At 39.6% G+C, this 8,597-nt stretch overlaps 1 long non-coding RNA gene across 2 annotated transcripts; it reads right to left on the bottom strand.

Moving 5' to 3' along the window:
- Positions 1-476: 476 nt before the first annotated feature.
- LOC143419677 (uncharacterized) lies at positions 477-8,287 on the bottom strand. Of its 2 annotated transcripts, XR_013099687.1 has the most exons (4): positions 7,607-8,287; positions 7,338-7,466; positions 1,074-1,203; positions 477-951 (listed from the first exon to the last, which is right to left on the bottom strand). It is a non-coding gene; the product is annotated as an uncharacterized LOC143419677 (long non-coding RNA). The 2 variants fall into 2 exon arrangements; XR_013099686.1 differs by having other exon boundaries at positions 477-1,203.
- Positions 8,288-8,597: the final 310 nt, after the last annotated feature.

Here is an 8,597-nt window from a genome sequence, read left to right as displayed (position 1 = left end):
GGCCTTCCCCAAACCGCAGCACTATTCACATTTCCTCATCCTTCATCGCCCTTCGTTACCAAGGATGTGGTCCCTGCTAGTGAATCTAAGATTAAAATGAATATTTTCCAAAAGAGAAAAAATGTAAATGCCAATTTTTTTGGCTTTTAAAAAATACACATAGTTAGACCTAATCCAGGTGTGGTTAACCTGTGGTCTCCAGCTGTTCTGTGTGGTTTTGACAGAATGTAGATAAATATCGTAACCAGGGTTATTTGCACAAACACAGGTTGGGCTCAGAGTGGATTATGCATGTTTCCTCCACGTCATGGCTGATCTTTTGTTATTAAAAATATCTGCATTTGGATTTAGCTCTATAATTTCATAAACACACAAAAACATGCTCTTATTTTAATGAAAATGCAAAGTTTAAAGCACTGATCATAAGTAACCCACAGCAGAGTAGTCACATGTGCTAAAAGGTTTATTATGCACATCTATCAGTAATGTTGTTCAGATTATTTAAATTTAATAGGCTGCTTTAACTCCATTAAAGGTCCTCCTGATAGCCTGCTGGCAGAGAGAGTACACCTGTAGGGACTGAAAAGGACTTTCACTGCAGCTGTTTCTCTGAGAGTGCACTGGCTCATGAATGAGTAGCACATTAATAGTTTTATTTTTTGAATGTGACCTCTTATGCTTGATTAAATGCAGAAATGTTCACTTGAGGAATAATGAAGCTTGTAGAAAGTGTGTGTAACCTCCCTCTGATCCTCCCTCGCCTTGTTTCCCCCTGGTAGGAGGCCCTGCGGTCCTTGCCCCATCCTCCTGGTTCCTAATACACCCCAGCCTGTGCAGGTCGCCTTTGGTGGTTCGCTGCCTTGCTCCGGGATGCTCCGGTTCAACTCCTGTTTCCTTCTCACAGGAGTCGCCAGCCGGTGCTTGGCTCGACTGCGGGGATTTATTTGGTGTCTGCAGATTGATCACACTGGTTTGTATTTAACCTACTTAGGCAGAGAGCGAGCGTGCTAAGCTGAGCCCCCTGCAGGATTTAACATTTCCAACTGTCAGGACGAATTAACCGGCACTAATACCGCTTTCATCCCTCGCTGGGTTCCTTCAGTGCAGTGACTCACGGCTCTGTAACGCCGAGCAGGAGGATGTTGGAGCGTTTCTGAGAGTGATTCTTTTAAACATCCATGTTGATTAGACTCTGATCTGCTCCTGGGGGTTTTGAGAAGAAAAAAAAAGTACGAGGGTTTGATTTGTAAAACAATTATTGAGTAAAAACTATTATTAGCTTGATCTTCGGTACTGAATGCATCCCTGGGTGGAAGCCTCCTGTTTTTAAATGTTCAAGAAGAGGTTTTATATTTTTGTGCATGTAAGATGAATTGCTATTGTGTACAGAACGCATTCGATTGAAGTTCTTCTTATGTATTGTAATTATTTGATCACAGCAGTGCCAAAGCTTTGAAGAAATTAAGTAAGTTTGTCCACTGACTTAACAACTGTTCAAAAAAAGCTTTTAGACTTTAGAACTTTCTGCCAAGCAAAGTATCACATTCAGATCTACAAGAAGACTGCCAAACTCATCCCACAGCAGGACAAAATGTGTGGAAACACACCTTTACATCGTAAACTATCACTCGGTTGAATTTTGTGTACATGGATCCTTGTCAGTATTCTTTTTTTAAAATAATTTCCTCATATTTTGATAATTTTTTCCTTGGAGGCTTGTCACTGCAGGAACACCACAAGAAAGGAGCTGTTCGGTTTAACTAGCTGATAAAGGTCGAAACAAACTGCTTTTTAGGTTACATGTGACCATGCTGTGGGAAGAAAAGGCATTTTAAATCAAATTTAAAAAGAGAAAGTCTTGGACTTCTTTGATAGTTTAGATTATTTGCACCTCTTCCAAAGAGAACTTCAGACAAGAAGAGTCTGAATCCAGGATGCACTTCATCTCAAAAACTGTACAACATGCTGGCTGCATGGCTCGCCAATCTTGAAATACCTCAGGGCAGTTGTCCGGGGTGTTCATTTGAAGCGTTAATAAAGTAACATTATTTAAAATGGACATAAAAACTTGCATTCATAGACTCCCTGATTACAAATGCATCTCTGCTGGTTTATGATCAACTTCTCCTTTATTTTTCTTTGGCTTTTAAACCAAGCTGAGTTCTGGGTTCTTTTTACTTACAGTCTTGTGGAAACTCATTGCTTCAATAGAAATTAAGAGAATAAGCATCAGTCAGGTGCTGATAATCAATTCAATTGATTAAATGATCGCCAGCAAGTGTGAGCACCTCTATTTAAAAGCAGTCACTCTGGGATTTTGCAGGTCTAGATATCTCAGCTGTCTGTCAACAGAAGGCCAAGGTAAAATCATCAGCAGACATCAGCAATGTTCTTAATGAAACAATAACTCTGGGAAGGTTTATAAAGGCCATCTCCAAATAATCTGAAGTCTACAGTTAGAAAGATTCACAAGTGAACAACATCAAAGAAAGCTGCCAATCTTGTCCCAGCAAATATGCCCCAAAATATGACTCAAACTCTACAGGCCTCAGTTAGTACGTTAAAAGGTGAAGTGCATGACAGTGCATGACACGTTTGTTTGGAAGGGTTTCCCGTAGAAAGAGCCGGCCAATATCCCTTCACAGTCATGTGAGAGACTGATGCAGTCATACAGGAAACTCTACAAACTGCTGAATGATGGGATGTACTCAGTTTTTTACAGACTCTATACAAACGTATTTTTGTAACTATTAATGATGATGCACGCAGAGGATATAAACTTTGTCCAGGACTACAAGCAGAGAGAAACTCCAACATAATGTTTGTTTTGATGCGTATAATCAGCTGGTCCACATGTTTGGAGGATAAATCATCCAGTTCTCAGTAATTGTGGCGAAAACTTGATTTTCCAGCCATCAGATTGGTGTGAAACGAAGGCTTGTTTTAATTTGAAAAGGCTTTATGATGTTAAATATTTATGAGGACAAATTTAGAAGGATTGAACACTGAGGATTTTAGTCTTTCTGCATCTTTAATCACATTTTGAATCTCACTCTTGTTCTTTGGGTTATTCTGGGTTGCTTTTCACATGTTTATTGTGCTCTGGAGGATTAAAGGTTAACTCGAGTCTCCCCCCACAGGCCAGAGACATGCATCGGGGGAAAACTTGAAGATTAAAAAACAAAATTAAACATTAAAAGCGTGTTTAATTACAGCCCCCCCCCACACACACACACACACACACACCACCACCTTATTTTCCTCAAACTGTTTAAAATTTAAATAAGCCTCTCTCTCTGTTCCAAATCCAAGAAAGGGGGTAAAAAAAAGAAAAAACACCTCCATGAATTATAGATGAGCGTGAAGAGGATTAATTATAGCGCAGTAAAACCTGTAGCTAATGTGCCGCGTTCAGACCGACACTAATGCTAATGACAGAGACAAACCTCACATCTCCCACAGAGGGAAGAGGATCTGCTCGTGTTCCTCTGCAGTCAGTGCACTGACCTTCCCCTCATCCATCACCAAACGCACTATCGGCATTAGTCCACTTTATGTCCTCATATGGAGCGACCCTGAGCCCACAAAATGTCCTGTTAAATATGGCAAACAAAAGGGACGATTCTCATGCTTCAGCTTGAAACCCTTCATAGTATCTTGAGTGTCTTATGACTTGATATAAAAAGAACCCTGTTTATAGGTATCTACATTTAAAATGTCATGGAACAATAGAAAACTTATAGTAAAGGAATGAGGCTTAAAGAAAAAGTGCTTTAAAGTATTTTAAAGTGAACCTTTTCTTCATCTAACTCCTGTTCCAGTGGTGGATGTTCGTATTAGACATGTCCAAAGTTTTAAATAATGAGGTCAAAGTATGAGCAAGTAATCCCTGTGAGCCCAAAGCTCAGGCTTCAGGCAGTCTTTTCAATTCTTGGCTCTGTATGAGATCTCTCAAAGACAGAAGATATACATGACACGGTCATCTTAGGCACATAAGCCCCACCCACATTCTGGTCTTTTACTTTTGTTAAGGAAAGCAGCCAATCACAACAAAATAGCCTGAAAGGGGGAGGAGCTACAACTGTTTGTTTCAGGTTGAGAATGAACTGAGGGGTCACACCAAGGACCAGGATGAGAAAAAGAAGGATCATTTTGAGCTGGGAATCAAGTAGTAGTTCTTCAGAGCTGTAGCTCGTGTTTTAAAGAATGACCTGAAATAAATTAATAAATGATCATTTTTAAATAATTACAATTAATAAATTAATGTTGCATTATCATAGGATCTTTACTTTACAAGATAAAACGCCTTGAGGCAACTGTTGTTGCTCTTTTGCACTATATAAATAAAACTGAACTGAATTGAAATTGAATACAATAATGAGGAAGTACCTGCAAACGAAAACAAAAATCAATGAGAAAAATAATAAAAAGACCAAAGTTTTGTTAAAGAAGACTTGAAACTAGTGACAGAGATCATAAACTCACCAGGGAATGTTTACTGATGTTAAAAATCATGAAGTCACATGACGTTTTTGCTGGCCATGTGAATACGTTTTAAGGCATTTTGACATTGGCATTGTTTTTTTTGTTTTATTTGTTTGTTTGTTTTGTTTAAAAAAAATTGGACAGGTTTGAGACCAAATAACTCTACGCTACACTGGTGAGGGGACAGTCCTCTTTCCACCATCCTACTTTAGTTTCCTCATTTCTTGCAGTGGACTGGTGCTGCTTATTCCCCACAGAAAAAGGGGAATAAGACAAGACTTCGGGCCATCTTTCTTCATCACAGTGACCTCCAACAAAACCCAAAATGTTCACACATAAACTCACAAATATATATATTTTAAATCAGAACTGATCTATCGGTGTGTTTCACAGCGCAGAACTAAGCGTGAGCGTGTGATTAGCCAGCAGCACACTGCCAGCCCACAAACAGCATCCATATGAATGTGTGTGTGTGTTTCTGTAGGCTTCGAGCAGTGTAGCCGCGAGGAAAAGGCAGCTGTCTAAATGCATCGACACACACTGCTGTGAAGAATACACACGCACACACACACACACGACCACACACACACACAGAGCATATTAAATCTTCTTAGTGGTTTAATGAGGGTTAATGAACAGAATAGTTTTGACTGGTTCAGCTGCTTTTGCCATTTTCTCATCTGTTTCCATGGCTTCACTTTAGTTTTAGTTTTCATCTAAATCCAGTATCCATCCATCCATCCATCCATCCATCTATATGCCTGCAATTCTTCAAATATGCACTAGAAAAGTCCACACAAAAGTGATTAAACTCTCATATTATTGAGATTTCAGGTCAAAAGATGGTCAGTTAGCCAAAATGCTAACATTAAAACTAAATTAGGGTAAAAACTGTATTGGGTTATTTCAGGGAAATGTGTCTTCATTTGCATTGCATTGTCACACTGTGCCTAACTTTGGCCAAAACATTAATGTTGATTCCAAAACTGATTGGTTAATGTTCTGGTGACCGTGACATTATTTTGCAGTCTATTGTCATTATTGTAGTATGATCACGATCACTGATTTGGGATTTTGTTGTCGATGCTTTGTGATTTTTCTCTTAAATTTAAAACACTAATCTGGACAAGCCTGATTTTTATGTGCCCCTAATGGTCCCTTGTAGATTTGTGCTTACGCCTTGCTATTCTGCACGATCAGCCACCAATAAATTCCCCCCCAAGGAGCTGTTTCCTCATTTGCTTTGCTGCATTTTATCACTCTATTTGGCTCAGCTGCTAAAGAGCGATGTGACCATCTGAGAGTAAACTATATCGATCCACACCACACCCTCCCATTTTATGTTCCACTCTATATTCAGATTTTTTCCCTGTTTTTGCATCAACATGAACTGAAATAGCAGGTGAGCTTGGAGACGCCCACACACAGTCCATGCGGCCAAGACTGACTGCTTTGCACTTGTTGTTGTACTGCGAACAAAGGCCTCAGTATCCATGTTGTCCAGCAAGAAATTGTCTCAGTTGAAGTGTTTCGGAAATAAATATATAAGGAAAAAAAAGCTTCTTCATATTTAAGAGTTAAAATCCTTTGAAAAATAAAATATCAAATGTAAATGTAATATTGTGCTTTCAGCAGTTTTACTCAAAAGATTCAGAACAGGTAGGAACAAGATATTAAAACTACTGCTCTACATTTTTACTCAAGCTCGCAGAAAGATTTCCTGTCTGTTGAATCAGAATCAGAATACTTTATTGATCCCTGGGGGAAATTATTTATGAGTTAATCACACCAGCTCAGGACTGCAGGTGAGTCCACTTTAGGTCGCGGTTTTAAATGAGAAGTCAGTTTGTGTCTCATTAATATTTTCAGAGCACCCTCAGGGGCTCTTTCTCCAATGTGGACGCCTGGCTTTTCTGAAGCAGACTGTCTGATGTGAGCTGGAGCCTGGAGGCCAGAGCTAAAACGAGATCAGACCTCAGCATGGTTTAATCCGGACTGACGTTCCAGCAGCCGAATCGGCTGCTCGGAACTGAGAAATGAGCTGCTGTTGTTATTTAGAGAGTAAAATAGATGGAGCGCCTGCAGCAGGATGGAGTGATGGCGAGGAGGAGGAAGAGCAGTCTCTGGTGACCTTCTGACCTGGTGTCTCAGTATGAGGCCGGGACACTCCAAGTCAGATGTTCTTCTTCAGTGGAAGAAACGCTCTCAACATGAATGAACCATGATGCAAATTTAAAAAAATATACCTTCCTTTGTGTATTGATTTGTACATGAAGGATGAAAGTTTCCATGAATAGCACTAGGCTTATACTTCCTGCTAAGTGCCATAGTGCCATTTATCTGCTTCCAGGCTCAACCATGTGCTATGCTAGCCATCGATTTACTTAAAAATAGAGGCTATTAATCATTAAACAATCGTATCCCAACTCAACTCAGACTCAACTCCACATAGAGATAAAAGCGGTCACTAATTTGGTTTCATGTAGAATTTTAATACCAATAACCAAGATTAGTCTGCTAGTGAAAGGAAAGTAAGCTAAGATTAGTCAGAAGAAAGTCAGTTTTATCTAAGTGAATAACATTTAATTCACAGAAGGTTTTGAGATCAAATCAGTTTGAGCTTTCTTTTTCTCTGGCCAACCTTAGCTTAAATTAGCATGCCTGTTGACTCACCGTGAAAAATCACATCATGAGTATTTGAGGTTGGCTAGCTTATCCAAACTCCTGGGGATGATCTGGTAAATTAGCCAACCATTTTCAAATAAATTTATCCGCTGTCTTAACAAACTGTCAGTCACTATATGACTACATATGTAGATTTTTAGATATTTATGTGTTTGTGAAAAAATTACTTTTCTGTAAGTATTTGCAACATCTCAGCACCACTAACAGCTGTAGGGAATCCACTGTTTCGACTCTGGGTTGCTCACGGGGATCATCTGATTGTTGGGATCTTGTCTCCGTTACTGTAGGGTCTTTACCTTAAAAAAATAGAGCGGCTTGATGTGACTGTTGTCGTGATTTTGTGCTATGTAAACAGTGTTGCGGAGTAACAGAATACATGTACTGTCGTTACGTATTTAAAATACAAAATATGAGTAACTGTATTCTATTACATTACCTGTCACGGCGAGTGAGATGAGCCGTGTGGAAAATAAAGGAGGATCCAAACGCAGGCACTTGTATGGGTGTGAGGGTGGTTTATTAAACACAAAAAGGAAATGGACAAACGGCGAACGGAGCAATGACTAAACTAAACTGGGAACAAACTAACTATAGAACACGAACCTGGACATGAATGAGAGCGGGCGGAAACAGATGATGGTTGGCTGCAGGGAAACACACAGATGAAGCAGGGTGGAAACACAGACAGACCAGCAACTACAATAACGGAGGACATGACTTAAATACACCCAGAGAAACACAGGGGAATTACACACAGGTGGTGGACACAGCTGGGAATGATCAACAAGACGAGACAGAGGTAAAACTGAACACACTCACATGAGACCCAGACCTTCACAATAAAACAGGAAATGAGAACACCACACCAAGACGCAGACCTGACACTGAGAGACAGACAGAATGACACATGGAACCTGAACTAAACTAAACGTGAGATACAACCGAGAACAAATCCTTAAACATGAAACTCAAATAATAAACATCATAATCATCATCATAAACACAACAAGAGAACAAGAAAACAATCCCTGATGCAAACTAAAACCAAAACATAATAACCTCAAACATGGAATAACAAAAACATGAAACTCCACATACTGGGTCCAACGGACCCAGACCCGTGACATTGCCATTTAAAAAGGTAGTATTCAGAATACAGTTACTTTGTTGAAATAAATGGATTACACGTTTTCCTGTTTCATATGTTAGGCTATGCCCTCTCTATTTTTAGTTTCCACGCTGGTGGAAACCAAAACAAAACACGCATTAAGAGGCTCTAATGCCTGTGTCTCCACTTCGCGGCCCATGTCAGCCCTACTTGTGGCCCGCATAATGACGTGAAGAATTTTTTTTTTTTAATTATTCACAAAATTTATTTAATATGAAGGCAGAGAGTTTCAGGCATAGCCCTAAAGAATGTAGCCCCA

The sequence above is a fragment of the Maylandia zebra genome, linkage group LG7 (assembly GCF_041146795.1).
Source record: "Maylandia zebra isolate NMK-2024a linkage group LG7, Mzebra_GT3a, whole genome shotgun sequence".
NCBI classification, from domain to species: Eukaryota; Metazoa; Chordata; class Actinopteri; order Cichliformes; family Cichlidae; genus Maylandia; species Maylandia zebra.
This window is presented reverse-complemented; position numbering and strand designations above follow the sequence as displayed.